Below are 9,591 nucleotides of genomic sequence, written 5' to 3'. Positions count from 1 at the left end.
ATATGAAATGACCAGGTTGCTGCTCTTGCCATCCTCTATGACATTCCATCCAGCGTTGAAAATCTTTCACCAAATCAGTCTGTTCATTGATCAGTTCCAGTTCATTGAGTTGTTGTTTGCCAATCTCCCCTGCAGGTAGATCATCTTGCTTAGAGGGCTCCTTCTCCAGCTTGCTGCCTTTTTTCTGCTTTTGGAGATCTGTGAGGTTCTGAACCAATTGCTGCTGTATGTGAATGAGCACATTCAGATTCTTCATGTACTGCTCTAGATAGGCAGGCTCCTTATCCAGTAGGGTTTGTTGAGCCAAGCCTTGCAAATCATCAACTAGCATTTGTTGGCAGTAGTATACACTTTCTATGTACTGTTTTGTTTCATACTTTCCGACATGTGGTGGTGTATAATCAGGACTTTATCAGGTCGGGAACAAGATGACTCAGTGTCCACTCCAGTTTAGAACGAGCCTCTTACATTTTGTAATGATCTTGTACCTCTGAAACTTTGGTGTCCGTTTTCATTTGAGCTTCATCAACAGATTTCATCCTATGTAGATTCAGCTTTAATGACACCAAGTTGATCTTACTCAAAAGAACATCTAATTCTGACAAGTCTCTTGATGGATATGGATGTTGATCCAGTTGACTGTCAGATGCTCTTTGGTGTACACTTGTAGCCATTTCTTGTTGGAAGTTTACAAGCTGTTTCTGTTCCTTGATCAATTTCTCCATCAATGAATGTAACTGACCAGGTAGCATCTCGGTTGTTACCATAGTTGAGAGCTCATCGATTTCAATTGAGATGTGCATCAAATGCTTAAGAAAAATCAGAACAGTTTTTAAATGAGTGAAAAGTTTAGGATAAGCGTAATAAAGAGATGGTATGAAGGCACAAATGCAAACGGAATACATAGTTGGGGAAACTACCCGAGTAAACAGGGCAGTCATCTGTAATCAGTCTTGGTTTGTGAAACTATTATACACACTGGTAAAAGGTTAACCAGTAACAATTTATTTTATAAGTTTCAACCAAAGGGAGCTGCTTTCGAAGTGGTGGATTGTTTAGTGAAAGACAAGTAAACCATCATGTTATCAAGCTAAACGGCCTATCCAACAATGTAGCTCAAAACTACATGACACAAGTTGGTAATCCTCAACACATTTCGTAGATCATAGTTGATTCCCAGCGAAAACACTTGTTTGTTCCCGGTAGGAGTCTTATATGTAAGTTATTTCGCTCATCATGTATTAATTTGCCAGGATTTAGTTAAATTTGTATGCCAATACACCAGATAATTTGTTACAAGTTGAATATTTGAGTAACATATAAATTTGACATTTTAAATTTGTGAATTTGATCAGACAGTTTTACTTTCAAAGATCATTGCCATGAAACTGAAGGGAAACAATCTTAACCCCTAGTAGGTATACCGCATCAAAGAGGTTTATGCACAGAGGTGGGGACATGATAAGTCAGAGATTGCTTGATAATGTTTGTAAGGCAGAAACTTAAACTTAAAAGTGATAAGTAAAAACCAACCAGTGACAGTTGTAATGGATTTCGTTGTGCAACATTTCGTTTTGAATATATCGTCCTTAAGTTCAATATCCTCTGGATCGGATTCCATTATCACATTATTGTATTTAATTGTGGATAAGGCATCTTTTGTACGCAATAGCAAACTGTTTATTAGCAAACCTGATAGTTTTCCTGCACTTCTCTTGCACTCAGTGGTTCTACTTCTGTGTATTAAAAAAAGTATGCACAAATTAATTGAGTACACCTGTGTATAAGTGATAGCAAGAACAATGACAAAATAAACACACTTCTGAGTGTTAACTCTAGTTTAAAATGAGCCTCTTTCATTTTGTAATGATATTGTTTCTCTGATACTTTGGTGTCTGTTTTCGTTTGAGCTTCATCTACAGATTTAATATTACTCGAAAGAACATGTAATTCTGACAAGTCTCTTGATGTCTGTTGATCCAGTTGACTTTCAGTTGCTCTTTGGTTTACACTTGTAGCCATTTCTTGTCGAAAGTTTACGAGCTAGTTTTTGGAAACTAAATCAATTTCTGCTCTGATGTGGATTGCGCAAAGGTAATAAAGTTCCGAGCATCATTTTGCAACTTACTCCATCAATTTTCTCGGGCGTCATGCAAATTCCGTAATTGTTTCGCGAACATCAATTAAATTCCCTAAAAAATTACGTTCGAAACTGGGTGTTTATGACAGGGAAATAAATAGTATGGAAGCTTGACAAAGTGTTTATTTTTTGATAGATTTTAGGTACGAGAGACTGCAATAATCAGGGAAATAACAAATATAAATTATTGACAGAGACAAGGCTGTTCCAATTTTGTTGGTGCAAAGGGCACATCTATATTTATAGACATACACAATAGTTACAAGTTGTACAGGGGCTGTCAAGGTTAAAACAAAAGTATAAAAACTGTCATCAAAAGATGTGTAAAACCAGACCCCTGCCAACGATAAAAATATAATTATACAATATAAAAAGGTGATTGCACTGAAACATTTTAAAATCACACAAAAGAAAAAATTTAAACACAAGCAAAACCAGACTATTAAAAACAAAAAACTGCACCCACAACAAAACACCGCAGTGATAAGAGGAAGGGACAACAATTTATAATAAAAACCATAGAATGGACTAAAAACCTTCGAAAACCAAAATAAAATTGGCACAGAGAGCAACTTCACAGTGGATGAAGTTGCTTTGTGTCAGGAAAAGGTATACAAAGACCCCCTAGACAAATATTTGCGATTGTAGCCTGAAATACATTTTAAAAGAACTGTTCACAAGTAGATTCTTTATTTGATTCCAATATCAGTTTTTTTTTTTTCCAAGATTGAAGTTTTGTTTTCACGATGGGAGCAAGGTGGATACATGGATGAAAAGATCTGATCAAGATGTCCTCTCCAAGAAGATCGACTAATTATGACAATCACCCCATAGGATGGGTGATAATAGGAGCTTCATTTATCACAAATGGTATTTTAATGGGTAACGTGAAAGCATTTGGAGTTCTCCTCATTGCTATAGAGGCTGACTTCAGTAGTCATCTGTGGCTGATTGGATGGATTGCAACGTTGCACAGTATGCTCAAAAACGTTTTAGGTGAGTTAATTAAAACGCTCCATGTTGTTCTTAAAGGTCCCCTGTGGCAATAAGTGTAAGTTGTTGTTGGGGTTATCCTTGGATAATTTTTTCCAGTATTTCTTTCCTGGTTCTATTTGGGTTTAACTTATAATATGTCATTTTGTTTTCCCCTGTTGTTGTGTACAAATGTATGTATTTTTGGCCTGTTCTTGCTCTTTACTTTATCCGAATAAATTCAATCAATCAACCATTTGATATCGTTGAGATTTTGTTATTGTTCGGGACCTCAAACTCTAATTAAGAGGTCTCGAAATCAAATTCAAATATTTTAGACGAAAATTACTCCTTTCTCGAGAACTACGTTACTTTAGAGGGAGCTGTTTCTCACAACGTTTTACTCTGTCAACAGCTCTCCATTGCTTGTTACCAAGTAAGTTTTTATGGTAACAATTATTTTGAGTAATTGCCAATAGTGTCCAGTGCCTTTAATATTTTCCGTATTACGTCAGTGAATGTTTCCCAAAATGCCTGCGGCAGGAGTTTACCCGAATGAATACTACATTTCTGGAAAAAAATCATCATTATTATGGATTTGCTAATCCATGGAGAGTTACACATGAATACGTGCCGATGACATTCAAAGATGGCTCTACAAACATTGTATTTAATTTAGTCAAATGTATGCTGGTTGCTGCTGAGGTTAGCTACTGCAATCTTTATATATAGATGTTAAATTTGCTAGGGGAAAACAAATATTAATTTTGGATTTTACCCATACACCAATGTGTGTGTTAGCACATACTCAGTACTTCCCCCCGAGTCCTGTGAACAAAATATCACAGGCATATTACTCGGGTTGAATTTGAACCCACGACCTTTGCAATTCTAGAGCAGTGTCATACCAACTATAGAGCAGTATTTGTTTGCCAAGGTGGACTGGTATAGTATCAATTGTGATTGTCTGTTGATACATAACACGTTCAGCTGTTTTGATTCAGTTGTAGGCCTAGATACTTTCAACAATTGCAGAATGTGGATGACAATGGTACTAAAGCATACCAATACAGGAAACAAAGGGTTGATTACATACCACGGTTCCGAGAAGAAAGAACAAAATGGACGACTGGAAGCTGACCAAGGCTGGATGATTTTCAGACCGGACTACTGATGGATTTGTAGATTCGTATACTCATGTAGCTGTAGATTTTCGGGACCCGTAGGGTTGGGAAAAACGCCATGTTGTGATCAGATGTTGGAGATTTGGCCGTAGGTTTTCCTTAAAAATCGGATTCTCCACAATTTGTGACACTCAATAAAATAAGGGTCGTTATCTCTCTGGGGATGGATTCGGCTTCTGCTATTGTTTTACTATCTGTAAGAATGAAGACAACCGAAGTACATGTTATAGAGCTGTCTTCATAAGAATTATGGCATAAATTAAACACTTTACAGTAAATCATAGTCCTATCAAAGTTACTTAAAATAAATGACTAATGAATAATCAGAACACTTCATTGAAAACGACTTAAATCAGCAAATACATTTGCAATTACCGCCATGTCTTTGTGGGCCGCGCCATCTTGGAATACTATTTACATCGGCAATGTTTACAAAACGTTAACCAAACTAAGAGCATATAAATGGCAAATTCTAAAGACAATAATTTCCCAAACTCGCGTCTAACGAACAACAAGCTAAAACATAAACTCAAACAACGGAAACAACTTTAGAAATGTAAATGTATGATACAAAAAGGGGAAATTTACCTGTAAGAATGAAGACAATCGAAGTACATGTTTACAGCTGTCTTCACACGAAAATTGGGAGCACCCGAAAACCTCACGTTGAGGGCGCAGGAAGAAACTAAATTTGATTAAACCGAAAAAAATGAGGGGGTGGGTATATTTTTTATAACTGTCACGTTTGGAATACCCGTGCATTGCATTTGAGCTTGATTGATATATAGACTGGATCATCATACCTTGCAGTAGAGAACACTTAAATAATCAAAACACCAGTCTATCTTAAAGCCATGCGCAGCAGTATTCCGTTAATTTCACACTTGAAACAGTTGGTTAAGTGTATACGCTGACCTTTTGCGTTTTTGTTTTCATTAACAAAAAATGTGTTTTTAAATCATCAACAAATAATTGGCTACGATTCTCTGATTACGTAAACGGTGAACCATTGTTCTCCTCATCCCCCTTGGACTGGGGCCAATTACAGGACACATGATTTGGTCTTACACCGTGCATTACTTGAGCTTCAAGACAACGGAGGTCAACAACATGATGGAGGGACAAGAATATTTGTGTCCCCCACCCTTGACAAGTTTCAGATGGGTTATAAACAGCTTCAGGCCTGATGTAAAGTATTTTAAAGTTTTAGTGAAAAATTACCTCTTTCTCAAAAACTACGTTACATAAGGGGAAACCGTTTTTCGCAATGTTTTTTTTTACTATTAACAGCTCTCCACTGCTCGTTACTAATTATTTTGAGTAGTTACCAATGGTGTTAAGTGCCTTTAAAAGCTTGTTATAACTTGATAAAAATAGCTTAACATGGCAATAGCGTTACACATGATTCTAATTTTGCCATTAGTGCTGTGCAGATCTTGCGCTTGATAAATGAACAACAACAACAACACTCACCACAGTTTTTATGAAATGAGTTTGAGCTTTTAAAACAACATTTAACATAATTTGTTCAAATAAGATTGAAACAAAACTACAACTCGTGGACAAGGATGATGTTTAAGCTTAACTTTTTGTTTTCACTTTTGTAAATCAAAACACCGTGGTGGAAACCAAATGACATATACATGGCAGTTTGAATACGCGCAACAAGACTTGCAGTCTATAGTATGGACATATTGACTGCTATAAGGGGCATAGTTAAAACTATAGGCCCAAGGTGATGTCAAAACTATGACTATGCCCGAAGCGAAGCCGAGGGCATAGTCATGGTTTTGACAGTCAATATTTGTTTAATATACCGAATACAGATTCTTTTCATCAACAACACTCTGACTATACGGTGGAAGGTCGTCTGTGAAGAAAGGTCGCGCCGTGACACGGAACGCTGGTCGTACACATACATCTGTACATTCTACATAATCATATTTGCGTTATTTTCAGAGCGGGCATAGTCACTACGACGTCATCTTGATAGAAAAGATGGGGGGGGGGGGGCATAGCTATTTACATGACTCCATTTTAACCAATCAGATTAGAGGATTCGGTACATGAGGTGTATAACTTTTAATATCGAGTACCATAACGTACTGCGACAAACAATATCACTTTAAGCGCATTCTTAAAGTCACCTGGATGTGGTATTTTGTCGAAATAAAGCTTTTCTCACTAAAATATGTGTTTTAGTGAGTGGAATATTATTAAACAAAAAACTAAGGTTTTAAAAAATTAGTTTCCATTTTACTTACAAATTTAAAAGTAGGCCTGACCAGAGAGGGCGCTGTTCGTGACGTCAATCGAGGCAGCATATTTGAATAGAAAATGTGTAGTCTGGCCCCGTAAACTACGTCTGGATAACTGATCGGTATGATGCCTACGTACAGAACTACGGTCACGGAGCAGACTGAACGCTCTGTATGGCTGCTGTGCGGACGGTCCACTCGGATTACCCGGCACGGTGAATCGCATGCAGTGCCAACACAAGATAGTGACGCTTTGGTGCAAAATAAAAACATGACCTCATATTTGAAACAATACCCGAATTTTTTTCACGTGAGGCAAATACTCCTTAAAGTTCGTCACGTCTTTTAGGTACTTTCTTCGACTTCCCACTAGCTGGAAAATTGTTGGGATGGCGTCATGTTTTAGAAACGAACTTTGTTCGTAATGTCAAAATGTGTGGTGTATTCCGGTTTCTGGAAGCACGACGGCTCGACGTGTTTGCTGCACAGCGCTAGAAAAGACGTCGGACCGGACCACTTTGCAAACTGACCCCATCTTTAGTTGTTTTGCTGCATCCAGCATCAATACACCTTGTCGACATTGCCGGAATAATGCACGAAAACAACTTTTTTCGAAACGTACAAACTCACGACTAGGACTTGCATGTACTTGCACGTACGTGTGTTCGATGTTCGATCGAGGCAAAGTCTGCCTCGATTGACGTGACAAAAGGGGTAGGCGGAGTCACCCCCTTAACAAATTTATCTATTTTTTTAACAAATTAATTGTTACAAACATTTACTCACTTACTTATTTTATTGTTCATAAACTTATACTCTAATGTTTGACGAAAAAAAAAATATTCTTCCAGGTGACTTTAAAGGAACAAAATGCCTTGGATCGGTCGAGTTGGTCTTTGAAAAGCGATAAAATGCATATGGGTAGAAAGATGTTTTAAAAGTAGAATACAATGATTCACACAAACATGCCTCGAAATTGCACGGTTTCCCAGTTACCTCGTCGACTAACACGGTCGGCCATTTTTGTTGACTCCCATATAATGGCAGACCGTGTTAGTTCGCAAAGTAAAAGGAAAACCACGCAATTTCGGGGCCAATTTGTGTGGATCATTGTATTCTACTGACCTATAGACCAACTCGGCCAATCCAAGGTAACGTGTTCCTTTAAACAGCATATTTATATCACTCTATAAAAAGAGAACGTCGTAAACTTTCTATGGTATTTATGAATTCCCCACAAAAAATGATTAAGTTTACTTCGAGCTTGACTCAATGGTATATGTATTAAAATAAACAAACAGTAGGTAGGTAAAATACAATACAATCTGATGCTATTTTTCAAAATGTCCATAGATTTACATTAACCTTAAAGGGTTTCAAGATAATGATAGTGGAAAGCTTCCCTTCAAATCTTACTTACTGAGGTGCTGTAGTTTTTGAGAAATGAGTAAAACAATGTCATGAAAATCCGTTTGTAAATGATTAAAATAATTTTCGTCTCGAGACGAAAATTATTTTCATGACATTGTTTTACTAAATTCTCAAAAACTACAGCACCTCAGCACGTAGTATTTTCAGGTAAGCTTTCTGCTATCATTCTGCTTCAAACTGTGTAAGTTTAGTGTAAATCTGTGGACATTGTGTATTATGTCCTACAAAAGTTACATAGACCCTTTAAAACAATACACTTTATAATGTTTGTAAGGGTTACTAAAGTATTGAAGCCCTATCGAACCTTTTTGTGTATCATTCTTAAAAGAAGGCAAACGAAATATAACATCAAACAACTTTTTTACTATATTTCTAGATAGGATTATAGGATATAAACAATAATTGTACTATAAATTAGAAATTCCATTTATACTTTGCTCTGTCAGTGGACCGCCACACATCAGTCCAGCAGAAATATTCATCCAATTTATTATACACATTGAAAGAGGCTGATGAAGGTTGTTGTTAGCTTAGCAAGGCTCATTTGAACTTAATTGGTCGTCGAAGTTGCGAGATAGTAATAAAAGACAAAACACCCTTGTCACACGAGGTTGTGTGCCTTCACTTCAGATGCTTGAGTTCAGTACCACAAAATCTATTCTGAGGTCTCGAAATCAAATTCAAATATTTTAAGTGGAAACTTACTTTCTCAAAAACTACATTACTTCAGAGGAGCCGTTTCTCACAATGTTGTATACTACCACAGCTCCCCATTGCTCGTGACGAAGTCAGTTTTTATGCTAACAATATTATTTTGAGTAATTACAAATAGTGTCCAGTGTCTATAACTCTAACAATTAATCAATTTTTGCATTTTATAGCTTTCAATCTACAACTGTATGCCAAGGCTGCAAATGTGTTAATGTTTAAACCAACATATACAACTATAATTCGTAACAAGAAGTAACCCACACATTATATTGCTAGAAGAGCACCAATAACCATTACGAGTATTGTATGTTGCTATCTAGCAGGAATTTACGATACAAACACTAATCATAAACACAACAAATTCATAGCAATTTAATATTTATAATATTTATTTATAGAATTTGAAAGAAAACTACAACACCTCGCAGTATAGACTGTGATGATGTTGTTTTATCTTAATTACTGTGGTATTCACCATTGTCAACGGTTTGGATTGAGTTAATTAGTGTGATGTCACAGAGAGATCTGCCGCCGATTTCACGAAACGCTAGGATTAATCCTATCTCGAGTTTGGACGAGTGACATGTATAATACTTAGAATGGGTTCAATGCGTCCCTGTGTCCATGGATACGGAACTTAAAGACAGTAGACACTATTGGTAATTGTCAAAGACTAGTCTTCACAGTTGGTGTATCTCAACATATGCATAAAATAACAAACCTGTGAAAATTTGAGCTCAATCGGTCATCGAATTTGCGAGATAATAATGAAAGAAAAAAAACCTTGTGTCACGAAGTTGTGTGCTTTCTGATGCTTGATTTCAAGACCTCCAATTCTAAACTTGAGGTCTCGAAATCGAATTTGTGAAAAATTACTTCTTTCTGGAAAACTACG

Source organism: Asterias rubens, chromosome 17 (assembly GCF_902459465.1).
Source record: "Asterias rubens chromosome 17, eAstRub1.3, whole genome shotgun sequence".
NCBI classification, from domain to species: domain Eukaryota; kingdom Metazoa; phylum Echinodermata; class Asteroidea; order Forcipulatida; family Asteriidae; genus Asterias; species Asterias rubens.
Note: the sequence above shows the minus strand (reverse complement) of the source record.